Source organism: Cupressus sempervirens, chromosome 3 (genome assembly GCF_028749045.1).
Source record: "Cupressus sempervirens isolate cs-2001-9-10 chromosome 3, ASM2874904v1, whole genome shotgun sequence".
Taxonomy (NCBI): Eukaryota; Viridiplantae; Streptophyta; class Pinopsida; order Cupressales; family Cupressaceae; genus Cupressus; species Cupressus sempervirens.
This window is the reverse complement of record NC_143120.1, coordinates 97,957,691-97,985,390: the sequence shown is the minus strand read 5'-3', so window position 1 is coordinate 97,985,390 and position 27,700 is coordinate 97,957,691. Positions and strand designations below refer to the sequence as shown.

At 34.9% G+C, this 27,700-nt stretch overlaps 1 pseudogene across 3 annotated transcripts; it reads right to left on the bottom strand.

The window, feature by feature from the left end:
- Nucleotides 1-77: 77 nt before the first annotated feature.
- LOC149564966 (pentatricopeptide repeat-containing protein At3g26782, mitochondrial pseudogene) lies at nt 78-3,944 on the bottom strand (annotated as a pseudogene). 3 transcript variants are annotated; one of them, XR_016361983.1, is made up of 4 exons: nt 3,894-3,944; nt 1,295-3,728; nt 1,060-1,088; nt 78-909 (listed from the first exon to the last, which is right to left on the bottom strand). The product of XR_016361983.1 is annotated as a pentatricopeptide repeat-containing protein At3g26782, mitochondrial pseudogene, transcript variant X3 (transcript). The 3 variants fall into 3 exon arrangements; XR_016361981.1 differs by having other exon boundaries at nt 1,295-3,940; XR_016361982.1 differs by lacking the exon at nt 1,060-1,088 and having other exon boundaries at nt 1,295-3,940.
- Nucleotides 3,945-27,700: the final 23,756 nt, after the last annotated feature.

Genomic DNA, 27,700 nt, shown 5'->3' with positions numbered 1-27,700 from the left:
TAGACCAAAAAAAATATTCCAAAACAATTTTGAAAAACAACCAATCATTTCCAGAAAATACTGAAACACATTTGAACTTAACATGAAAAGTGCTAAAAGATTAATGGATTAATGGAAATTTTGATTTCAACATACAAACAAATAATGGCCTGGAAGGCCTACTGATGATCACCACACCTCTGCAAAAATCTCTTCCCTTCAGGATATGGGAGGAGCTACTATTCTTAGCCAAAAATATGACGATAGCCATCAGAAATAGGGAGGTTGTGCATTTTCTTAAATAGAAAAAAGATAAACAGAAATAAGCAGGACCAAAATGTTGCTCATAAATGCAGGGAATGATGGATAACATGGTGGACCTTTTCATTGCAGTGATTCCCATCATCATGTCGGCAAGGTAATGCACATCAGTATGGGTTTAAACAAGGTGGCTTGTAATGCGCTCCTCTGTCTCCTTCAGTTTATTCTCTGAATCATGTATTATCTTGCTCGACGGTACTTAAATTGCTTCTCCGATAGTCAAAGACCTCTGCCATTTCAACCACTAACTTGCTTTCATTTCTCCACAAAGTTTGAAAGTCCGAAGAAGATTGACTGGAATAAATCAAAGCAAGAGAGCTTGCTCCAAGTTCATCCACCCACTGATAAAATTGTTTTTGGCACAGAATTTGCAAAAGAATCAAGTGCCTATGCCGCTTTCCAAAAGAAGATGATGTTCAGAATAAGTTGGCAACAGAAACACCCTAGACCGTAAAAGCCATGAGTAGTCATAAAATCACCTGTAAATTGCACCTCCTTATCAGTCTTCCCCAATTTACAACTGTCACAATTGGCTATAATATAAAAATTCCACCAGAAAGGGTGTGACTAGTAAATCCAATGAGAAAGATCCAAAGTTAACTTGAACTCCTGTACAAAACCATAGGAACAAAGTCAATTTTTCAATGACTATAGGTGAGCTCTGAAATCCTTTGCTGTAATCTTCAATAATGGCTTTAGCAATAAACTACTGTCAACTTAATTCCAAAGTTATAAAAAATAGTACATTGAGAAAATTACATTTGGATAGAACTCAAAAGTGTATTACACTGCAGGGACAAGCCAAAACAATGTTAAATTCAACAAGTTGAGAAATTCATACAAATAATCAGTCAATTTTTTGCCTTTAATATGTAAAACAGATATGCAGCATTTGTGTGCCATTTTCATTACCCTGTGTTAAGGAAATAATCTAATTACAGCTCAACAAACATGCCTAGAAAACGTAATAGTGACTAAAACAATAATAACATACCCTTCAGCCCTAAATTTCCTCAGAGTTCCATTGTCCCACAGGGAGACCATCTACTAGAAAGGAAAGTCCCTTGTATATTTCCATCAATAAAATATTATGTCGCGAGCAGTTTACAACTACCATAATATAATTCTTAAAGCCCTTTATGGGAGCTCTGAAATATTAGTTGCTCGTTTGCTTCACAACTTCCATTACCATATCAGACAATAAAGTGCCTGGTCAAGGTCAGTTCATGTGGGTTTCAATTTTTTCTATGTGCACTTGGTTTTAATTTCCTTGGATCTTCAACACGACAATAGGGACACACAGATTGGCAGATGTACACAGGCTTAGCATGTTATAAGCATTACTTCGTGGATATGCAAGTTCATATCTCTTGTGACTCTTCAAAGGCCAGCCCTTACCAGTAATCCCCACATGAGCACAAACCATCCTTGAAGTGATGGAAACGATTTATGTCTCGAACAATTATTTCACGCTTAACAATCTTGGAAATAAACTTAGATGCAACGTGACAATCACCACACACACGTAGATTCTTTATGAGGTGGATAGGGGTTCCAGGACTGGTATTAATAATCCCAAAAGCAATGGCCAGCTTCTCACTATGACTGTAGAGCATACGTTCCTTTACTTCCTCTTCTACATCATGTAGCACAAAATTTGTATCCGGTGTATACCCTGCTTCCTCCATCTGGCGACTCAAAGTATCCAGCATTGCATAAATTTGTTCTGATTGCGGGTGTGATCTATCTCCCGTACAGAATGCATGAACTTTGTGATTCATCTCAATCAAGGTGCATCCCGGTGTCTTTTTCACCCGTCTATCTTTCATCATTTTTCTCACCTTTGCAGCAGCATCCCACTTGCCAGCAGCAGCGTAGATGTTCGACAGTAGTAAAAAAACACCTGAATTTTGAGGCTCCAACTCAAAAAGATGTTCTGCTGCAAGTTCACCCAGTTCAATATTGCCATGGATTCTACACGCTCCAAGCAATGCTCCCCACACACCAGCATTAGGTTTGAGAGGCATCTCTCTGATAAGCTCCTTAGCTTCATCTAAACACCCTGCTCGTCCAAGGAGGTCCACCATGCATGCATAGTGTTTCTCTCCTGGCATTATGCAATACTCTCGTTTCATGCACTCGAAAAACTGCCAACCCTCCTTTACCAGGCCTGCATGACTACATGCCGACAGCAGAGAAACGAAGGTGACATGATCTGGCTTCAGGTCGGTCTGTTGCATTTGGGAAAATAGAGCAACAGCATCCTCCCCGCGTCCATGCATACCATACCCTGCAATCATCGCACTCCATGAAATCACATTTCTTTCGGACATTGTATCAAAAACTTGTCTTGCTATTTCTACCCTTCCACATTTACAATACATGTCAACCAGCGACGTTCCTACAAGAACACTCGAATCAAATCCACTCCTAATTATATAATCATGAAATTGCTTGCCTTGTTGCAAAGCTCCTAAATGAGCACAAGCCAAGAGCACACTCACCATGGTGCTCGAATTGGGTTCCACCTCTGTCAACTTCATCTGATCAAACATTTCGAACACCTCAATGCCATATCCGTTCTGTGCATATCCCGCCATCATTGCATTCCAAGACACCACATTTCTCATACGCATTTTGTCAAACACTTTGCTTGCAATATCAACAACCCCACATTTCGCATACATGTCTACGAGCGCCGTACCAACAACAGCATCTGGCTCAATTTCTCTTCTATTAACATAACCATGAATCATCTTACCTTGTCCCAAATCACCCAACCGGCTGCAAGCTTGGAGAGCGCTCATCGCGGCAATAGGATCTGAAATCACGCCATCCTGTTGCATTTGATGAAACAAAACTAACGCCTCTGCAGCGTCTCCTCCATTTTGTGCATACCCAACCATTAATGAAGTCCATGAAACTACATCTCTGTGGGGCATTTTGTCAAACACATGGTGTGCATCTTCTAGACTTCCCAGCTTAACATACATATCAATGAGAGCAGCACCTATAAATACATTTGAACAGAATCCAAATCTGACAATTTGATCATGAATCCCCTTACCTTCTCTAAGAGCCAACAGACTGGGACATCCTTCACCTTCTTCAAGAGCCAATAATTCCGCACAAGCCTTGATCACAGAGGGAAAAGTAAATTCATTTGGCCTTACTCCGTGTTCTTGCATTTGGTGATAAAGTTGAAGGCTTTCTCTACAGAACCCATTCTTAGCACAAGCCCTGATTACTACATTCCATAAGTATATATCTCTGTTGGGCATTCTGTCAAAAACTTGACGCGCATTATCCACTCTGCCATACAGGCCATAGAAACTGAGGAGTTTAGTACCAAGAAAGTGATCATGTTCAAGGCCACCTATAAGTATTTTGGCATGGAGTTGGCGGAGTGTAATGAGGTCATTGCAGGCCTGCAAAAGGGCAGCATAGTCGATTGGATTGTTATTGTTTGTTTGTAATTGCTTTTGTGCGTTGCAGGAATTTGAAAAAGATGTCCTCACGAAGATTGTTTTGAATTTGTAAAATTTTCCTCTACATGAGATTGTTAGCATTATTGCGTCTCGCAAAAATCTCACCTTTCGAATAATCACTCCATGTGGATTTGAATTTGCAGCCACAGCGAGGCCCGTGGCTATACAGCCACGAAAATGCACTTCCTTTACATTGCTTTTTCAAACTTTTTAAAAAAAATTGCATTTTCGTGGCTGTATAGACGTTGCCCACAGCGAGAGGCGGAACTTCATTTGTTTTTTCGTTGTTTTCTGCTCTTACTTAGGTACTAGCAATTTTCTCAATATATCTATTTTAATTTTCCTTTATAAAAATAAAGACTATTTCTTAAAATATAAATTAAATTCATTTGTATTTCATTTACTTATAATGTTATTTAAAATTAATATCATATTTACTAGCACTTGCATCCAAAGGAGGTGCAAGGGATACACCAATAAGTCTTTGATATGAAAGCATAAATGAATCTTTATGACATAAAAGGAAGTGTCACTAATTACTCTTCCTCAAAAATATATATCCTTACACTAGTACATTGGACCTCATTTTTCGACCATCTATTAAAATGTTTTAGATTGGTCAGAATATGGAAGGGAAAATATTTTCTTTTAAAAATCCATCCCCGTGTTGGTCAAAATTTTGACCAACACGAGCTTAACATGTTCAAATGAAAATGGGTTTCACAGAGTGCGCGTGGGAGCTGCACAAGCATTCATTTTGATTTTCATGAAGCACACGAGCTGCAAGAGCGAAGGAGCAAAGGAGTAGGGTTAGCTAAGGCCGCCTTGATTTCCCACATCACCAGGTTGGAAACTGAGGTTAGTAAGTAGTGTTTTAGCTCTCAGCTATAGGTTTTATGGATCTATGTTCAATTCTGCCATTAATTGTATTTCTTTTTTCTTGATAAACCTTTGGTAAGATGATTGTAGAGCTTGACTATTCTTGGGCTGTGTTTGAGTGTAAGCCCATTATTATTACACTATAGCCTCACTGTAGTTATCCCCTATGCACTTGGATCAGTCTCGAATGTACCCCATAGTCAGTACACCAGAATACTACCAACATCACCCTTTAGATTTATGTGCTACCTTTTTAGCATTCATAGCACGATGTTGTCGTTAGCCTATTTTCCCATGGTCCCGTAGGCTAACTAGGACATTAAAGGGACTTAGAGGCCATTTGGCCTAGATAGTTTCAGTTGCAGGTCTTTTTGAAGGGTTTTGAGGCAACTTTGGGCAAACTTACTCTTTATAGTAAGTCATCTTGGACATGGTCGGACATCCAGTGGCAACGGCAATAAGACTTGTTTATCATTGATAAGATTTGTTATGCATTGATAAAGTTATTTTGTAAAGTTAAATTTAAATATTTAACTTTATTAATGCATAGACTATAGTTTGTGGAAAATATTTAAATTAAAAGAGTCCCCTTTATTTAATAACACATTGGAGACATAAGTTACATAAAGGGAGTTATGTTTTATCCCACATTGAGAAAACAAAGGATTGAGCTCTTGTGAGAACACTATAAAAGAAATGGAAGAGCTTCTTTTTAGTATGCTTGGATGAAGATTAATGTTATGTTGCTGGATATCTGATTATCGGGCTTGGAGGACGGAATCCCTCTTTGCTAGCATTCTCTTCGCTGTTGAAAGACACAATCAAGAGGATTAACGGTGTTTCCAAACACATTGGGTTTCATTTAGTGTTTTGCTATAGTACGGATGAATAGTGTTTTGCTACAGTGTGCATGAATAGTGTTTTGCTATAGTGCGGATGAATAGTGTTTTGCTATGGTGCGCGTGAATAGTGGTTGCTACAGTGCGCATGAATAGTGATTTTGCTACAATGCATGAACAGTATTTGCAACAAGTTTATTGTTTATTCTTGTTGATTTGGGTGTTTGGAAGGCTGCCAACTACACTTGCAAAAATACTACAACAACTAATTCCAGGTTTCTTTTGTCAAATTTTTATACTTTACATTGTAGTTGTTGAATACGAGACTGATATTTGTCACAGCATGTTAAACAATTGTATGAGCACATTTACATGGCAAAAATCAATAATTAATTAGCAAATAAGAAGTTTCAGATTTTCCTATATATTGTAGTATGTGTGCCAAGAGTTTGACAAAAATGCTATGTTGAGTTATTAAGCAAATTAATTGATATCATAAAGTAGCTTGCAAGTTTCTTTATTTGGGAAAAAAATAGGGGAGGATACTACACCTATGCACTTGGATTAGTCTTGAATGTACCCCATAGTCGGTACACCAAAATACTACCAACGCCGCCCTTTAGATTTTTGTGCTACATTATTGTGCTAAAAGGATTACAATGTGGATTATGCTTCTGGTCAGCTAGCACGATGGAGTTCCTTCAGGTCATATTCAACTTTTAATTGTTACATCGAAAACCTATCTACACTTTGAGTAATGTGGGTCACGCTATATCATTAGGGATTTGAACATTGATCGTGCTTTTGTTAGTGCTAGTGAACGAAGGGCTTCCTTGGGTTGTATTTGAATTTTAATTGTTACAAAATAATCTATTTCTTGTAGCAAGGGGAATTCTAATGTTAGTTTCAATCTTGATAGTGATTTCCATCATAATTGTTCGGACCAATGTGATTTTTTAAGCATGAACTGCACTTTAGGCTTCCTTGAATATAGACTAAATTGTTATGCAACAACCTTATTGCAGCAAGGGAGATTCTAATCTTAGTTTCAATTTGATTTCCTATTTAATTATGCCAAGGTTGAACAACACTGTAGTCATATTTAAATTGCCCAATATTGTTACGCAGCGACCTCTAGGTACTGAGCCACTGTTACCATTCTATTTGCCATATTTTTGTGGTAGTTGGTAAAGTATCCTTTTCAAATAATGGACAACTTCACAACCTTAACTATAACATTATTCTTTTGACTTGTCAAATACTGGGCAGCCCCAAGCATCTCAAATGTAAGTGCACTCGACATGCATGTTGCTTGGTAAACCTTGACTTGATCATAAAATGGATATTAACCTGGGTTGCACTCTTAACGAGAGTACCTATTACTATTAACACTGCCAAGTCCTTGGACTAGTTTCTTTCCATTTTTGTTTTGTTTGGGGGGTGGGGGGGTGGGGGAACGTTGAGTAGGTGCTAGTAATGGGTTCCCCAACCATAAATTAGCTGCTGCACACATGAAAATAAGTGCAAGAAATGGAAAATTCTAAACATAGCATTTTGAGTTTTACAAATAAGTTACAAATTAAAAAACAACATCAGAACATGTTCCACCAAACATTTTTTTATGAGCTTTGAAATTACTAAATCTTCTGAATATGCATGACCAAATAGTTATGTCTCTGCAGGCTTGCATAACTAAGTTGCATATTACAAAATTGGGTGAAAACTAATATGTTGCTACCGTATACATAAAAATCTAAGCTGCATGGTATTGTATCTGAGTTAGAAGATATGTACTATTGCTTATATACAAATTTAAGTGAATTGAAATCTTCAAGGCAATATCTGTAGGATAATATCTCTGCTAGTGCTTCATGAAAGGTAAATTAGTTTTCACAAAGTCAAAGGTCACAATCAGTATGTAATGACATATATGGTCATATAGGAAGCGACCTAGTAATGGCCCCAGCATAGGTGGCATAATTGGTGTTGTAGGGGAATGTTTCCTGAAGGCTCAAAAATGTCCTGCACTGGGGATGTGCTTTCTTGGAAGGGACACATCACTATGGAACACTGAATTCATTTCTCAAATGTAGCGACTCCATCTACCTCCTATTTAAGCACAATCTTTCATATGGGCCTTTTTCACAATCTGTATAAATGCTAATTTTTTTGCCAAATTTAGGTTCTGATAACTAGGATCCTTCATAGGAATGACAGATTTCAGCTCTTATTTTTCAAATTTACTTAAACTACCTCTCAAATTAGTGGAATGCCAAAGTATTTCTTATTTCTGGTCTTTATTGCCTCTAATCAAATGAGGAACTACAAGAAATATTTACTGGATTTAAAACTTTCAGCAACAAGACACTGATAGTATCTATCAAAATCGTACATGAGGGATAACATAATGTTGTGCCTAAAATGCTTCATATTTTCTAAAAAATGCTACATCTTGTGAACTCTGACCTCCTCAATTTATAAGTTGGGATAATGGATGTCAAATATGATTGAAGACGCTTGAGATGCTAGTTTGAATCACCAAGATAAAAGCAACATTTATAGGCCTAAACAAAGCATTAGTTACATTGATCAGGACTATAATAACTAAAGATTTCCTATTGATGAAGGCTTTGTTAAGCCTAAACTACATTACCTTTTTAACAATTTATCTATAGGCTTACTGCTTAACCATTAGCACCTTAAATTTGGTAGGCCAAAGACATATGCTCCATGCTCTCAGCAATGAATTGTTTAATAATGTCACTAATAGGGTTGGCCTACGATTGCCATACTTTTATAGGATAAAAATACTCAATATAAACAATAAGACGATGATGTCATAATTAGTTCATGTCTCTTTATAACGGTCTTGAAATTTCTTTTCAGCAGTCACTAGTCAAAAACTGCTAATAGGCAAGTGATATTTTTTAATTTTAATATTGCTTCTGAGAGTTGAGTCATACATTAAGGAGATATAATTGAGCCTCCTTTCATTGATTTTGACTTTTCCACATACTATTAGCTTTACTCAAGTAAATTAGGCTCCTTCTATTAGGCAACAAGTACTAGTCCTACTATCTGCTAGTAGCATATTTTAGGCATGTCATTTTGTATTTTGAATTCTAGATGATGTTCTTCTTACTATACTATTTTTATTGCGTGATCTGTTTAACACTTTGGCTCACAAGGTGTTCACAATACTGCTTTTTGTTGATTTCCAACAGTTGTCAACTTTTGTTTTCTATTTATAGACATTATTTTCTTATTTCTTTGCCCAAGTGGTTAAAACTAGCTTTCTCTCACTTGATGCATTGAGAATGGACTATCAAGCTTGAATAATATTTGGCATAGAAGTCATGCTTGGTGTATATATTTTCTATCAAAAGTACCTGTGGTATTTTCTTTTAGCCTTGTCTTAGTGGACCTGCATTATTGTGTTTGTTTTGAAGCAGGTTGCCTGTCTGATGCAATTTGGTTTGTCCCAACAATATTGTAACCACTAGATTGTTTTCTGTATATGTATTGCATGACTAAAGGATTTTGGTACATGCCAATCAATCTTACCACTAGACTGTTTGTTGTTGGACTATTTTTTTAACACTCTTATTATGTTTTGCAATTTTACTTGTAAATGATTTTATGAATACTACAGATCATATTTAACCTCGACATTTAAAGTGTCAAACTGTAAAGAAAATTAAGGGGCATGCCTACCAAATTTCAAACTTGGGTTTGGTTATATTTACCTTTAGTTTGAATGTATAGCTAAATCACATCACACGAGAGTACATCTCATATTATTAACAAAAGAGTTCATGTTTTGTTTTTGGTGCTTGTTTACTTTTGTTCATTTATATCCTTAACATTATCATGAATGGTTCGTAGTTCAAACTTTTATATTTGTACCATTACAGTTTGTGTGTTAAAGTAACATATAGAATAGATTTTGGTAGTGTAATCAGAGAGCTCGGAGACCACCTTCTCCTTTAGGAGTCTTATATTCCTAAATAGAGCCTAATGCTTGGTGGCCCTCCCATGAGTTGTCCCAAAAGTCCAATATGTTGCCCTTTTTAATATTCCATGAAATGTGATTCACAACGATGCTTCTGCACTCTCACATGAACTGCCTAATAGCTGATCACCTAGTCGAAATATAGCCGCAATTCCTGTTAAATCATTTGAGTCCTAGTATTTGTTCTGTATTACTTTGCACCAATGTTTCTTTGAGCTCTTGAACACTTTCAAGACAAGTTTTTCTCCCAGTGTCAAGTATTGTTGAAATTTGCTTGACAACTAGGCTCCTATTTCTCTTATTGCAAAAGATACAATCCTAGTTTATTAGAGGGATTTAGTGAGACTTGTTTGAGCCACCCAAAAAACCATTTAAAACTTTCATCTAGTTTTCCACTGCATTGTTTGTCAAATTTAAACAATAAATAGAATTGATGGGCACAACACACAATATAGCTTTCAACATGGTAATGGAGCCAGACAAAGAGAGCCATTACCTTGTATGCATGTCTTTAATGTGCCAAAATAATGAAAACCAATTATCACATCAAAAAATGTGCATAGACTCCCTTGGATTGAAATGGGGAAAAGGTACTTTCTCAGTTGTAACCAAGAACTTAGTTTTGGATTATTCCTCAAAAGAGGTAGAGCTCCATTGTGCAAGAAACCAAATCTCTTGTGCCAAAACTCAGACAATTGACCAATCATGTATCAAGGCTTCCCATTTGATCAGATCACCATTCAGCTTATAAGGACCTTGTCTTCCAAATACTTCTGGCCAATACTTGACAATGTTGTTGGCTATGATTTTTGATGATAACTTCCTGATTGTCAAACTTAGCCACACATATTAAAATTGTTGTAGTTGAAACTAGTATGGACACTATTGATGATTATGTTACCTCATAATCCCTGACTATTAAGTGAAAATGTGTTTTGCTTCTAGAATGAAACAGGAGACTGTAGTACAAAAATTGAAAAGAACATACATACAAGCTGAGTCAGGAGAGGTATTAAATTTTAAAATGTTATCCATATAAGCATATATGTTGAGAGTGTAGTATTTGTATTCACCAAAACTTATAAGGAGGAACTTATGGCAAAACTTCAATACCTACTAATACATAATTGAAATTAAGTCCTGCACAACAATGTGTTTGACAATACAGGAGATAATGATGCATGTAAAAGGACCAGAGAGAGGAGAGACAAATATACATGTGGCATTTCACATGGCCCTTTAAGAAAAATAGTTATTTCTGTAATCTTTTGACCTCCTTTTGTATTTTGGATATGTTTATTGATGATTTATGGCCTCTTTTAGAGAACATACCACTAAGATAATTAATAATTTATTACAGTGAGTCAATCTCTACTTGTATGATTTTGAAAAACAAAAAATATGATCTGTAAAAGCGAATGAATAACCTAAAATTAGGTAATGATTGGTATTTTTGCAGCTAGCCACTCTGGGGATATGTAATTATCTGCATTTTCTTCAATCTGCATGGTAAATTTATGCTCAATTCCTCAATTTGTTATGTATGACAAAATGGTTTTTGCTTATCTTCATAAAGAAATCTATTCTAAAATTATATTTGGGTCCAACTAATAACCATCATCTTTAACATTTAATTGCTTAATCAAATCTTGTTAATTTCTGAATCAGGATTGAACTTCTACTTCTAGATATCATTCATCCCTGTGATAGTAAGTGATGACAAGTTCATCGGTTAAAGCCAATCACTTATTTCTTTGTAGTTATCTTTATTTTCTGATATTGTCTCATGTCAAATGACTTTTTTGTTTAGTTAATTCTGTCAAGCACTAAACTACTGAGTATATAGACCACCTTATTTATTCTGATTCAAATATCTTCGCTTTCCTCCATACTTACGAAAGTTGATCCTGTTTGTTGGCACAAAACTTCAACATGTGATAACAAAACTAGCTTTGGACAATGCAACAATAGATGCAGTCGTAGGGACTCAATTGAAGCCTCGTGATCAACTTTTTTGGTTTGGTAAACCTTAACTTTTGTTGTGGTTGATTCAATTCATTTCATTTCAGGTAATCAAGATCTTTTGGTAGGTGTCCTAAAATTGAAATTTACTTTAAGAACACATGCTTGTTTGTGTTGGATTTCAGTAATGTTAATAGAGGCTTTATGTTGATACTGCAGAATGCTTTTGAAATGGTAGCATTTGTTTAGTCTTGGGTAAGTTATATTTATAATTGAACTACAAGTTGTTTGAGGTGATCACATGACTACTTGACACATATGGGTATGAACTACAAATAATTCCTATAGATTTTATAAGTCTAGTTGTATCGAGCACTAATAGGTCAATATTTTGGTGTAATGGCAACAACATTTGTAACAAGTGGTATCAGAGCTCGGTCTCATTTTAGTCCTTTTGATTAATGTCAAAGGCTAGATTGGTAACAAATTGGTAAGCACTTCCCTCAGAATTTGTAACATAATTTAACCACTTCTAATAAGAATGCCACCTTCATGAAAACTCACAAAGATGTTATATTATATAGCAGCACCACCCCTGCCAGTGCTCCACCATTGTTCACCCACTGTCCCTATGCCATCTCCAAATTTAAACCCTCGTTCCCATCCGTGAAACCTTGCATCCCTGCATCTTTTGTCAATTAATTACTATTGAGATTGTCGATTTAGTAGTCAATGCCTCTTTTGAGATTCATGCCATGGATCAGAATAAATCTACCATTTTTATCTGACATTAATAGTTCAAATTTTTGATGCAACAACAAATACTTATAACAAATATATGCAGCTATGGAAAACACATAACAACTTTGGTTTTTTTTTTGTCTCGAGACAGATTCCTATCAAAGAGTTTTCTTGTTTTCCACAAAGTCAATTTTCTTGTTCATTGTGGTGTTAACAAAAATAGTGAGAAGCAGTTACAAGGGTTTGTTCAAAATTTATTCTGATGGGAAGAGTAATGGGTTGATTGTATTTTTGTCCACACGATCATTACATCCTGATCTGCTCTATTCATTGGCATTTTCTTTTCCAGTCTTCTTCATCACATTAAATCTTTAGTTATATTTGTTTTCAAGTGAGATTCTATATTCATTTATTATTCTCTTTCAATTCTTAACCTTATCCCATTTTTATTCACTTTCAATTCTAAATAGGTTCAATAAGCCTCCTAAAGTGGTTATGGGCTATTAAAACTTCTAAATAGACCATCCTTTGTTTTGGCATTGTTTTATCTCTTTTCTGATGCCTATTCATTTAGTTTCAATGAAAATGGTTTGAGCCAATAGTGATAATGATTTGAGCCAAGAGAAAATTCTCTATGTTTTTCTTTTGTAAAAATAAAGACAGTGCAACAGAATCTAAAGTCATTATGCCCTAAATATTTTAAAGTGTTGAAGCATTTGCACGAGCACTGCGATCCATCTATCATTCACTATGATTTGAAATCATCAAATGTTCACCTTGATGCAAACTACAATGCCAAAGTAAGTAAATTTGATTGTAAGGGAATATTTTCACATAGAAAGTATGTTTCATAACAATCTTGCCTGTTTAATATGGCATGCAACTTTTAGATTTTGGTCTTGCTCTAATAGTTCAAGGAGTTGTGGACAAAAACTTTTTTCAAGTTTTGGGAACCTTGGGATATGTAGCTCCAGAATACCTTGTAGATGGTATGCCTCAAATACTAGGTTGAGCTTTCAAATTATGTTTATGGCATATCTGCTTCCAAAAAAAATCACATCCTAGGAAAATAGATATAATTAATATTAGTTTTCTATGCTACGAATGCCCCCATGACATTGATTCGCCTCTACTTAGATAATTTTCTTTGTACAACCAATGACAAAATTATCTTTGTGTAACCAATGACAAGGAAATTGATGGCAAAAAGTGATGTCTATGCATTTGGAGTAGTTCTATTGGAATTGATTACTAGAAGAAAGCCTGTAGACAAATCAATGCTAGAAGGAGGCCTATCTCTCATTACTTGGGTATGCTTTATCATTTTATGTTTTAGCTTAGGAAATTCAATGTATTAGTTGCCAAGAAAGAGTACTAACATATTTTTGAAGGAGATTGGTGTCATTGGTCTTAAGATTATTTTTATAAATGTGAGTGCTTTCAATGGCAAAGCATGAAGTCACAAGGACTAGTCTCTCTCAGTCCATGTGATACCAAGGCACATGTCGCAGTGGTGTTACCAATTAAATTAAAAAGTTATAAAATATACTGTAGTTTATAGGGAGTGAGTTGATTGTTGAATATGTAAATATATTGTAGTTTATAGGGAGTGAGTTGATTGTTGAATACATTTTTGATTACTTGAAAATAGGTTTTTGAAGGGATCTTGAAACCTTTTACAAAATAGTGCTAAAGATAGGAAGAATTATAGTACTAATTGAGAAACATAACAAAAACAAAATAGGCCAGCCAACTAGAGATGATGACAAAAAAGCAAGGGGCAGGCTCCCCAACACAAAGACCCAAGACAAAAAAACACAGAGAAGAATCACAGACAAATAGCTACCCAAGATTTTTGAGTAGCTCAACCGCTTCCAATGCGAGCTTGTTCATATTCTCTGCCACTTTCTTCAGCTCTTTAACCTCAGAGGCCACAGAAGACTATTTCCTTTTATAGCTGGCTCTAGTCCTTCTACTTAGTCCAATAGGATTCTTTGTTGCATGACGAGAAATGTCATCAGTGAGCTAGATAATGGCTCTATCCTCATTAGAATTCTCCAATTTACCAAGAAGGATCTTGACATGCTCATTAGAAGCCTTAAGAAGTTTATAACTTTGATTAGCAATGCTCATCAGGGCAGAGTCCAAACTAAAAAACCTTGTACTTGATTGTTGAATATGTTAAAGAAGAAACAAATGCCAATTAATTTACAGATTGGAACTGACCTGAATTGCTTAATGTATTTTTTAAATGTTGAGATGCATATACTAATGAATTTTTGGTTGCTGTAGGCCAAGCCACAACTGATAGACAAGTCAAAGCTTCCAACTATTGTGGATCCTGTGGTTAAAGAGTTGCTGAACTTGAAACATCTTCAGCAAGTAAGTTGCATGCCAAATATTTCTTTTGAAGGTAATTGACATTATTTTTAAAAATACATTCAGTTTATACAATTTTACTCATGTTTTGGTGGATAAAAACTTAACGTTCTTCCACATTTCTTGCCCATTTTATTGCATATTTGAAATAAGACATAATCTTGCCATTTTCCAATAGCTAAATGTCTTTAACTGTGACTGGAATTTGGCATAAAATGTATTTTTAAGGTTAGATTGTTAGCAAGTTCTGGTTGATTGCCATTTGAAAATTAGAGGTGCTAATCCTTTCATTGAAGTGAAAATTTGTAGTGCACTACATATCATCACACTTACCCAAAAAAGTTGAGCCATACTCTGAAAGTCCCATTGAATCTATAGAAGGAAGAGAAGAAATTGATTATCTAGATTGAAAGTCATTGTCCACTTCATAATCTTAGCAAGAAGAACATCATAAGCACTTGTGAACCAAGTATTTAGGATGAAGCAAGAAGGAAAGAAAAATGAAAAAATGTGTCGAGTCGACAGATAGACATTGGAAAGAAAGCCATTGATTATAAAAAGTATTAAGATCAAGTTTAAAAATAATGTTTTAATTGACAAGCACAAAGCAAGATTAGTAGCTAAAGAGCAACAAATTGAATATTGAAGAATCTTTTCTTTGGTTGCAAAGATAATTATGATTAGAATGTTGGCAGTGCTTGTTTCCAATCATAGTTGGAATATCCATCAAATAGATATGAAGTACATTCCTAAATGAAGATCTGAAAACCCAATTTTGTTAGAAAAGAAAAGGAACACATGGTATGTCACTTGAAAAGACACTATATGATTTGAAATGAACTCCACGACATTAGTATTCAAAACCAAATAAGTACTTTCCCCAAAGGAAATTGATTTTTTTAAAACCCAATTTATACATCAAGAAGTCTAATTGCACATTATTGTTCCTTCAAAATTTTGGTCATAGGGTATTGGTCATAGCACTAGAGGTTGATTTTCTAATTATTGTAAATAACTTATATGTGAGGTGAACAAAGATATGAAGATCAATTTGGAGACCATGGGGAACTACCCACAACCTCAAGCCAACTCATCTACCTGTGCAGGCTCAACACAACAAACTATTATGCATATGTAATTGACTATTATCTTTGACATTGCAAGCTATTACTTTTACTAAGGGACTCAAGTGCCCTGTGAAAATGGTGGACTTTGGTAGAAGGTTGTGCCACGAAAAACAATGGATAATTTAAACCTCAATAATATGTTTAATAACTGTTCTGAGCAAAATTCATGATGATATGTTTGGTTAGGATAACAAACCACCTTGAAAACTAAGGAATCGATACATATTTTTACTGAACTGAAATTATAAAGAAGGAAGTTGAGAAAAAATAGGGACTAAATGGGATCGAAGAGAAATGGAATTGTCTTATATTAGGAAAATTAATGTAAGATGTTTAGCCAAGATTCTGGGATATAAAATATATTGTAGTTCAAGACACATATCAATGATAGTAGGAGTCATACAAACTACATATAAGATAGTTATAGACAAAGGAAAATTTTGATGTCTGCAAGATCATAAGGAAACAACTACTTGAAAATGTGAGGATAATCAAACATGAAAAGATCCAGCCATTTAGATTTGGATAACTGATTATGTATATATACTTTCATATCTTACATAAATTCCCTAATATGTCAAATTCATCTTGGGTGTCTGATAAATGCACTATGGAACTTATCACTGATTAGTACATGTAGAATAAGGCTATAATTATAGAAGGTAACTTTGGAATGATTAAAGGTTTTTAGATTAATAGGAAATAAAGACGTAAAATTCACTTAAATAGTTACTATGTTGAGCTTGTAATAACTTAAATAGTTAATACCGTTTTCATAGCGTAGAAGTATCTGGAACCCCCCCTCAATGACCAAATTTTTCTCATGTTTCTTTATGTGAAAATACTTGAACCGAGAAAGGACCTTGTCCAAATTTACTAAGTCCCTTATAGAAGGATAGACATTGAAAATTGAAAGAAAACCTTTAAATTCTATTGGAAAATTCTCCTGATAATCATCATATGGGACAGATGGAATGAAAGAAGCTCAATAATGGAATGAAAGAATATCAGTAATATCAAGACAATTTGATATTTAATTAGTTAGTTTAATTAATTTTTTAGGCAAAATATATGAGGAACAAAGACATTGCATTAGTGTAGACTATAGTAAATGACTTGGACACTTAGATATAGGAAATTTGTACTTGTTTCAAATTGAAACATTGAAGTCCCATTTAATTCTCAAGCATTACTGGAAGAAGTAAAGTAGAAAAAGATTAAGATATTTGAAGCTTGATAAGTAGGAGATATTTTACACAAGAAGTCAAATTGTGATCTTACTATTAGGATTCAGTTGTGTGTTTTTGAGGCAAACAAGCATATTATAATTTAGCAGGCAGGTTTATACTAGAATTACAGTTTATAAAATATCTTAATATCATACGTTTGTACTCCAAAGTTGAGTCCCAAACATCTTTGTTGGTATTTGTGCTTTTGAAGTTTTCTTTTGTGTACATTTTGCGCTTTATTAGTTGGTTTTCTAAATAAAAATTGGTTCCCATATTTAACTTTATTCTCACCTGAGAACTCACTAGTGTTATTCCAAGGAGTTTCAAGTAGGAATTGTAATAAAGCAAGCATATGTTGAATCAATTTTATCAGTTTCTATGGAGTTTTATACTAATCTAAATTATAACGTTCATGAGAATCCAAAATGTTTGTAGTTTTTTTAACTAAATTTCTGTAAAATGTGCTCCAAAAAAGTACTTTCGAGGATGAAAGTGATGATGATATAGATCTAGATGAACAATTTGGTACTTCAAGCACTACACCAAAAGTGCTAGAAGAAAATGTCAGTGATGATGAGATTGTTGAATCAGACATTGAACTTGACAATGAAGGAGTTGTTGAACTAGACAATGACCCCCCATAGAAAGTAAGGCTTGGATTGATAATATTTTCTATTGAAAACTAAAATATGTATGTCATAGAACATTCTGAGTCTGAATTAGTATTGCTTTTTGAGCTTCTACATGATTGATGATGTTAACATCAACTCCTTAATTAACATATGTAGTTATTGATAGATGGGAAATCCCTCTGTTGAAGTAATTGAAGAGAAATGAGCTTCTACCCAAGCAGCCAAGGGAAAAGAAATGGAGGCAATGTCAAATGGTATAAACTCTTTGCTAATAGAATCTATAGAGTGGCTGTCATATATTATTTCTGGAAGGGTATCACATAGATTGCCTTTTGCATTTGTTCTAATCTTAGAGTTTCTCAGGTGATTTGGAAGAGGCTATAAACCATCTTACAGAAGCATAAGGATTTGTTTTCTCTTCAATTTCTTTCAGCAAAAAATAGATTTGCAGACTAAGTTTCTTTAGGAATTCTCTTTCAGTTGAGCTTGCAAGGGAGATCAGCTAACAAAGATGCTCTGTTAGCTTTTAATACACTTCATAAATGAGATTGCATTATATGGTTTGAACAAGATGTGGAAAAAAAGAAAGTGTGTGATATTTTAGAAGAATACTTCCAAAAAGTTTGTCAAATCACTGCAATAGTAGAAGAGATGACTTATGACAGATGCTCCGTACTAACTTTTCTTCTTTCTTTATGTGCTTGAATGCTTTGGGTACTTTAGTAATTTTCATTTTAATTTGAGGAGAATAGAATGAGTGGTATAATGATTCTCCAAAACTTGGCCAGCTAAGCTTTTCATAATTTCATCACTATCTTCTTTTTCATAATCATAATCTATTTCATAATCATAGTCTTTTTCATAATCATAGATTGTGAAATCATAATCTTTTTCATAACCATAGTCTTTTTCATAATCATAGATTATGAAGTGTGATTCAAAATGTAGATGTAAAAATTATATAAAATAAATTTAAAAAAATCTCTTTATCAAAATGAATAGTGAAAAATGACTACCAACAATGTACTATGTGACTAAAAAGCTACATCCTATATAGTATCTCATATGGATTAATTCTCTCTTGTCTTGTCACCTATCTTTTTATTTAGTTCTAACGCTGTAGCTATCTTATAATGTATTTCATTAGAACTCTCTTTCATCTTAATTATGAATCATGAAGTGTGATTTGAAAATTTAAAAATAAACACAATCTTAATCTACATAATCTACATATGAATTTTTGTCTGAATTGTGAAAATCTACTATGATTAAGATTTTAATTATATAATTTCTAATGTTGTATTCATGAACTGCATATTCTAGCTTTGTTCCACCTCTGATATATGCAATGTTGGGGAGCTCAAGGGATCTTGCAGTTGGAACTATGGCTATTGTGTCACTTCTTATAGGATCATTGATTGCCAAGGAGGTCTCCCCAACACAAAATCCTCAACTAGCTTTGCACTTGGCCCTGACTGCAACATTCTTTGCTGGGATTTTTCAAGCAAGCACGAGCATTTTCAGGTTGATGATTTACATGTCTAATAATGCAATAATGTCACTATGCAAGCCTCTCAATGTCTGTCCTTCATAGGATTCTTCTTTTATAGAGAAGATACATCTGACTGTACATAATTGAGTGGGAGGCTTGCACTAAAAACTCATGTAATTCAATGGTTTTAACAAGTCCCATATTTCTATTTTTAGTTATGTAATTCTGCTTATTTGGGATGGCATGAGAAAGTCATACCAATTTATATAACTATTTAAAGTTCATGGACAACACTAGAATCTTTTTCAGTGGAGCCAAACAGTTGGTTTTGGTCACTAATAGTATGTGTCACATCATTTATGATTCTTCTACAGGTTGGGATTCATTATAGACTTTCTATCACATGCAACTATCGTGGGTTTCATGGCTGGAGCAGCCACTGTTGTTTCTCTCCAACAGCTAAAAGGCATTCTTGGTCTTCAACATTTTACTATAGAGACAAACATAATGTCTTCCATGAGATTAGTATGGAGATCCTGGCAGCGGCAAGCCCAAACTTCAGATTGTTGTTCCTTTTACGGCTTTTGGTGGAGCATTAATAAGTTTTGTACTGTGCCCAGTAGAGTTAATAAGGTTAACAAGAACTAGACTTTGTATCTATTGTATGTATATAAATTGAACTCTAGACTCCATACCATTGACTATTTGTTGTTTTACAGTGTAGATTGCAAGTTCAGGAGAATGACAACAGGCAACTAAAAAAGCATCAGCAAATATATGCTGGGCCTTTGGACTGTGATAGTTGTAGACATGCAATATAAATGCTTCACGTGGTATCCTTCATTATACAAGATACTATTTGATTGTTTCATTGGTGCATAATTTTCCAGGTACAAGGTTTGTTTCGTGGTGGCCTAACTACATTTTTAAGGAAGTCTATTGGAAACACAATTTTCTTCAGTACTTATGAATTGAATCGTTATCATATGCTTTCACTTATTAGTACACATGATAAGGTGAATCCCCAAATGAATTCCCAGTCTTCTCAATTTGTCAACTATTCTTCTAAAGTTTTTATAGAAGCATGAGTTGGAGTTGTCTCTGGTGGGCTTGCAAGAATTGAGGTATGTAACATTAATGTTGAAATTTCAATTTAAGTATTTAAACTTAGTTTTTGTAGATCAAATGTGTGCAACAAAACTTGTAATTTGCTTTGCAATTTTGGTCAGCTGTTTTGCCTCTCAATGTTGAAAAAACCCATATTCAAACAACTCCAAATATTAATGCCAGTAGAAATCCTATACACACAATTAGGATGGTAGGACATAAAATTTCATTTTTACATGGACTCTACTCTAGAAAAAATGTTTTTAAATTAATTTTTAATAAAGATTTTGTCTAGGCTTTTACAAAGCTATTGGATTCTTATGACATCAATTAGGATATCTATTAGGATTGATGGTTAGATTATTGAATTGGGTTAATTCATTTATTTGCATGTTTTCTTGTGTTCTGGATAAAAAAATTATCATTCACGATACTAACACCGATTGTTTGCATGCTTATTTTATAGTGGGTATATAGAATGTTCTAATTAAAAGATTAAAATTTAAATATTCAAATACCACGGGACTTAGCTTCTCTCTTTTTGTCTAGGATCTATTCTACTAAGTAGTCTTAGATAACCAATAGATGAATTTAAAAGCAATAACTGCTCATATTAATGAACATGAAACCATTTCCCAATTCTATGTTTGGCAGATTTATAGAGAACTCAGTTTTAGAGGATTATATGCTGGCTTGGGGCCTACATTGGTGAGAGCTTTCCCTGCTAATGCTATAGCTATCGTTACTTGGGAACTTACAACAAATTTACTGGGGGTGAAATGGTAGTAAGAGCATTACCTTCAAAGATGAATGGGTTTATACTTGTGTGAATTTGTAAAAAGTGGTCTTTTCTTTTTTCAATAGATTGTCCTTTATCTGTAAGAAAGTGATAAACTTGGATAAGTAGGCATATTGACATACCTAGGAACTGGCATGATGTCATGGGACTCAGCCAACAATATATTTGTACCAAGTATAGTGCACTGTAATGGTATTGTTAATACAATGTTGATATTTACTCAAGAGGACTATTTTTATTTAGTTTTATTCACCAAGTTTCCTTTTTAGTTTGATTTTGTACTGGTGACACTTTAGACTCAAATGCCTACAAATGCTTCATGCAGTGTCTAGTCTCGAGCCCTAATCACTAGGCAAGCTCCTAGCTCTTATTACAGTTTTCTTACTGCAATGTCACATCTAGTTTGCATGTGATTCTACTCACCTAAAGGATCCTTAACCACAAACAACAGTAGTCTCCTCTGCCCAAGATAATACAACTTTGTTTGGATTTAAACAAGAAAATCGTAGCAGAATTATTATTGAGGATTTGTGTCTACTTAGAAACTTCTTATCTAAGAAAGCCTTCCTGAGGGTTATGAGCTTGTCTATTTCTCCTTTACGTCAAAGGTTCAATGCGAGCATGTTACTAAGAGCCTGCCCAAGGTTACAAATGCAAAGTAAATTGGTTTTTGATTGCCTCTTTTATTAGAGTAGATTTACCTATGGGGCGTAGAGCACATGGAGAGCTTGCCTGCTTATTTAGAGTTTTGTTTCTCATCCTTTTCCTAAATATCATATCAAAGAAAATACAAAGAGCTCGCACAAGTTTGTATGATTCTCTTTCTAATTTTGGCAGATAGAAAACTATTATGGCTTGAGACTATGTTCAACATAATTTACAACCTCAACAAGAGTTGGAAACCCAGTTTTATACATATGTAGCGTTGGTTGCAATAACAAGAATGTCACTACATCATCGGGATATATTCAGCAAATTAATATGCATATCCTACAATATTGGCTTGCCATTAGATGACATTTCATGGAGGCAATCAATAAAATAGTTCAAATGCCTTACCTATTATTCCACATTTTGCATGCATGTCTACTAGGGCAGTTGCAACTTAAACAAATATATTCTCTCAATATATCTATTTTGTGCATATCTAGCAACCATGGCTTTTGATGACCACATTACGTTCAGGCATCCTATTAAATAGTTCACATGACTTATCTATGCTTCCATTTTGTAAGCATGTCTCCCAAGGCAAATGCTACTACTTCATCTACACCGTCTGACAAAATCCTTTATGCTTTGATGGATGCCTATAGCTTATCCTAAAGCTCTCATTCAACAATTATGAGATGATCAATCAAGAGGAAATAGTTGAGAGCTTAGAGTGACACAATTAGATGATCATATGAAATGAAATGGGCATGCGAGTAGAAAGAAACTAGAAAGACATTGTTTACAATTGAAGGCATGAAATGGATGGTTTTGGAGCATTCAACATAGACACTTAGCATTCAATACATATCATCATTCGAGATCAAATGGGTGTGTGGGATTATACGCATAGTGAATAATAAAGGAGGGAATTGAACCCTCCCTGAGGCTCACACTTGTTGAGGTCCACTTTAGCAAGGGCCCTTCTTGTGAAATTGTTGTCTAAAACCTTTTTAATGAGATAATGTGTTATGAGCTCTTCATCAGTGGGATGGAATTTGAATCTAGGAGGCAGTTGTGCATCACCCATATCATGACTGTAACTAAAGTTAAGAGCCTCTATTATTGAATTCTCTTCCCTATTACCCATATTCATTTCCTTTGCTATGGGAAATAGGGAAGATAATTCAATAATAGAGGCTCTTAACTTTAGTTACAGTCATGATATGGGTGATGCACAATTGCCTCTTGGATTCACGTTCCATCCCACTAATGAAGAGCTCATAACACATTATCTCATTAGAAAGGTTTTAGACAATAATTTCACAAGAAGGGCCATTGTTGAAGTGGACCTCAACTAGTGTGAGCCTAAATTTTTTTTTGACCAAGTATTGGTCAAAATTTCGACCAATGCTTGGCAATTTTCTACCAAGCATTGGTTGAAATTTTGACCAATGCTTGGCTATTTTTGACCAATCATTGGTCAAAATTTTGACCAATACTTGACAGTTTTCTACCAAGCATTGGTCAAAATTTTAACCAATGCTTGGCTATTTTTGACCAATCATTGGTCAAAATTTTGACCAATACTTGGCAGTTTTCGACCAAGCATTGGTCAAAATTTTGACCAATGCTTGGCAGAACTTGTGCCAACATGTTTCAAAGGTTTCGACCAAAAATTTTTTTCGAACTTGGTCGAGATTTGGTCAAAAATTAGGTCAAAATTTTGACCAATAATGGTAAAAAATGACCTCAAATATACTAGTGTTAGGGTCTGTTTGGTTGTTGGAATATAAATTAAGCATTAGCACTCAAAATGTTGGCTTTGGGATTCTGGAATTTGGAATCCAGATTATGATTAGGGAATTCAATTTAGGACTATTTGGTTGACCAAGAGTTCATTGTGAGAATATAGATTTCCTCCATTTGGTTAAACAAGGTCAATAACCACTACCTTTGCTCCTTACTACTTACTACTTATGAGATTACCGGCTTTGAATGATATGCGAAATTTAAATCAATATTTAATTTTTTCAAACCAGATATCTTTCCATCAAATATATCGCCATATGTTTTTGCAGCCATAAAAAGTAATTTGTCTCTGGATTATTTCTTAGATAAAAAGGAAATAGTTTTTTTAAATTTTCCTTGCCTTTCTTTTTTCTTCCAAAAAATCAAGTCTATTTTAAGGCCTCATATCACACCCCCGATGGATGGTTGTTCTTCGAGCTAGTTCAACATCTATAGATGAGCTAGTTCAACATGAGCTTACACATCTATAGCTTCCCCTACCTTACACATCTATAACTTCCCCTACTACAGAGGGGACTTCCCCTACCACAGAGGGAACTTCTCCTACCTTACACATCTATAATTCCCCTACTACAGAGGGAAGGACATACTACAAAGGGGAGGAAGTTGGGGTTAGGGAAGGTACAAAGGGAAGGACATACTCCATCATAGGGGTGTAACAAGGTGAGGGTATGGTGATGGAATGGAATAATAGGGCATGAACTGAGACTAGAATTGATGAATTGAGAATGGCAAAGTTTGAATGGTTGTTATGAGAAGATTGATTTTTTTTGGGGTGGGGGGATCAAATGATGTTTATTAATTGAAACCTCAATTATATAACCCTTAAAATAGTAGGGGGGTAGAGATGCGTTATGGTAGAATCAAAAGGAGCCCCACTAGGTGCCTCTTTTATCCCATCCCATCCAATTGTGGGACTTTTCATCCATATGGAAGCCTATCCTTGCAACCAGAAGAACATTGCATTTTTGCATCTATATCACCCACTTTCAGTCTATTAGACAATCATGGCCCTAAATCTCCTACTATTCTAAGGACCATCCTCTTTGAAATGAATGCCTTTCTCCAGGAATGATTGGGGTGCAGTGGCCGCTCGGAGCTTCTTGAAGTCTTTATTCGCTTCGAGGTGTTTAGTCAGGGTGGGGGACACAAATATGTCTTCATCTTCAAGGTATAGAAATATGAATGAAGCCACTTAATATAGTTGAGGGTGGGGCCAAGATAGAGTAGGGCATGAAGATCTTTGATCCCCGACTTTCTATAGTCAGGTCTGATTCCCTTATTTATCTAGTAGTTGTAGTTGAGTGGGGGGGGGGGGTGTGTTCTCCCTTCTAAAATTTTATTTATCCAATAAAAAAAGGAAATGAATCTAACATCATTTTTTTATTTTGGGTTCACAGGAAAGCAACAAAAACGAAAATAAAAAAAGGGAAAAGTCAGAGCATCTGGGAAAAAACTTCTCTAAGGCTTAATCTAGATTTCGAGGGTCGAAGGACAAACTATTTGCGTTAATGGTATTTAGAATCTTCAATTGCTGGAACATCCATAGCGAGGAGTTCTAATACCACTATTCCAGTGGGAGGGCCCCTACAATTTTATAGGAAACTATAGGGGTTGGTCTTTTAGGGTATTATCTTATAGGGGCTTCTCGGTCTTATCCGGGTCTATAGCATATGATATTGTAGGTTGTGGAACTGAACAATCTACAACTAGGCATGTAACTGTTCCTACTTATGGTAGTGGATAAACTGGTGGAAATGTATTTGCTATGTCTATTGCCAGTGGATTAACTACTTCATAAGGACTTGGAGCTGCTACTTATGTTGGTGCTAGTGAGGTTACTAGATCTATCTCAAAATCATGAGTAACCCCTGTTAGATTGTGGTGAGTGACAAGGAAAGTACTGTACATACTTCATAAATTCTTTTAAAAAAAATTGGGCCCTATTTTATCGAGATTTTGGGCCAACATGTAATTATTAATTATATCTCTAAAGTGGTAAAAATACTTGTATAAAAGAGCTTAGAGTTAGGGATTGTTTCATAGATGTGATGCAAAATTACTTCTTGCAGTGGTATTGAGCTGTAAGGGATTACGAATTGTAATCAGGTCGTAATCACTAGATTGTAATAATATCGAACTTGTTGTTTGGTGGACATAGCCTAGGGATTGTGTGAACCACGTTAAATCTTGGTGTCTTGTGTTCTTTTTTGTGTGATCTATTATTTTTTGATATTGGTTATATTTGCATGTAATTGTCATTTCTGTCCATGGTTTAATCCTAACAAGTGGTATCAGAACGAGGTTTTTTTTTCCAGTTATCCTTTGCAAGAAAGTCTCATGGTTGAGTGCGAGCGATGGCAGATGAGGGTAAGCTGAGGGGTTGATAGGTTTAATGGGAAGAATTTCTAGTTATGGAAGATGCAAACATAAGACTATCTTTATCAGAAGGACTTATGGAAGCCGTTGGAAGGCAAAAGCAAGAATCAAGGATCTATGTCAAATGACGAATGTGATCTTTTGGACAGAAAGGCATTTGGGAGCATTTGATTATGCCTGGCACCATTGATGGTTTTTAATATTACAAAATTAGAGACAACAGAAGAGTTGATGCAAACCCTAGCGAAACTATATGAAAAGCTCTCTGCTTCAAACAAGGTATTTCTCATGAAGCATTTATTTACTATGAAAATGATAGAAGGTGGATCTACTAAAGATCATTTAAATGAGTTTAATACTATTACTAGTCAGTTATCTTATATGGGTATCAATTTTGATGAAGAAATTAAGGCTCTCTTGATTTTGTGTTCTTTGCCTGAAAGCTGGAATGGCTTGGTAATGACTGTGAGTAATTATGTTCTTAGATCTAGTACCTTAAAATATGATGATATAATTGGTGTTATTTTGAGTGAGGAAACTAGTAGGAAAACCACAGGTGGATCTACATGAGGAAGTACTTTGAATGCACAAAGCAGAGGCAAAACAACTGAGAGAGGAAGTAATTCCAGAAATCATGGAAAATCAAGAGGAAAGTCAAAGGGGAGGAGGTCTCAATCAAAAGGACCGAATGACCGCTAGTACTATGGGAAACTAGGGTATAAAAAGAAAGATTATTGGAATTGAAAGAAAAATGAAGGAGATAAACTAGATGGAGATAAGGAGGCAAATGTGGTAAGTAGAGGCAAATGTGATAAGTAACAAATCCAAAGAGGATGCTTTGCTTCTATCTTTAGAAAATGTTGATGATTCATGGGTTTCAGACTTTGGTGCTTCATTTCATGCTACACCTCATAGAGGTTATTTCATTGATTATGTCCAAGGGGATTTTGGACTTGTTTATTTGGGGGATAATGAACCCTTCAGATTGTTGGAAAGGGAAAAGTTAAGATTAAGTTGCAGAATGGGAATCATTGGCTTCTACATAAGCTAAGACATGTTTCAAGACTAAGTAGGAATTTAATTTTAGTAGGGCAACTTGGTGATGAGGGTTTTGTAGTTACTTTTAATGATAAAAATTGGAAGGTTTCAAAAGGTTCCCTTGTAGTAGCAAAAGGTGTGAAAGTAGGCACCTTATATCTTTGTACACGTCATATTGTTCCTTCTACTTTGACAACATAAATTATCATAAATCCATAATTATCATAAATCCATACCTTTTGAAACATTGCAACACCTTCTCATTATTATGTTACATTTATTAATGATGCAACTCGAAAGGTATGGATTTATTTCCTTAGACAAAAATCTGATGTATTTCAAAATTTTAAGAAATGGAAATACTTGGTTGAAAATGAGACTGGTAAGAAATTAAAATGTCTCAGATTTGATAATGGCGGTGAGTATTGCAGTCATGAATTTGAAGATTATTGCTCCACTAATGGTATTTGTAGACAAAAAACTGTTCCAAGGACTCCATAGAAAAATAGAGTGGCTGAACGCATGAACATGACTATAATGGAACGTGCAAGGAGCATGAGGTTGCATGCTAGGTTGCCCTTACACATGTGGGTAGAGGCTACCAATACTGATGTATATTTGATTAATAGAGGTCCCTCTACTCCTTTGGTTTGTGGTATTCCAGAGGAAGCATTGACTAGTAAGAAGGTGAGTTATTCTTTTCTCAAAATCTTTGGTTGTGAAGCATTTGCTCACATAGATTCTGAAAATAGAATCAAGTTGGAAGCTAAGTCAAAGAAATGTGTATTTTTTGGATATGACATTAATGAATTTGGTTATAGGCTTTGGAATTTTTAA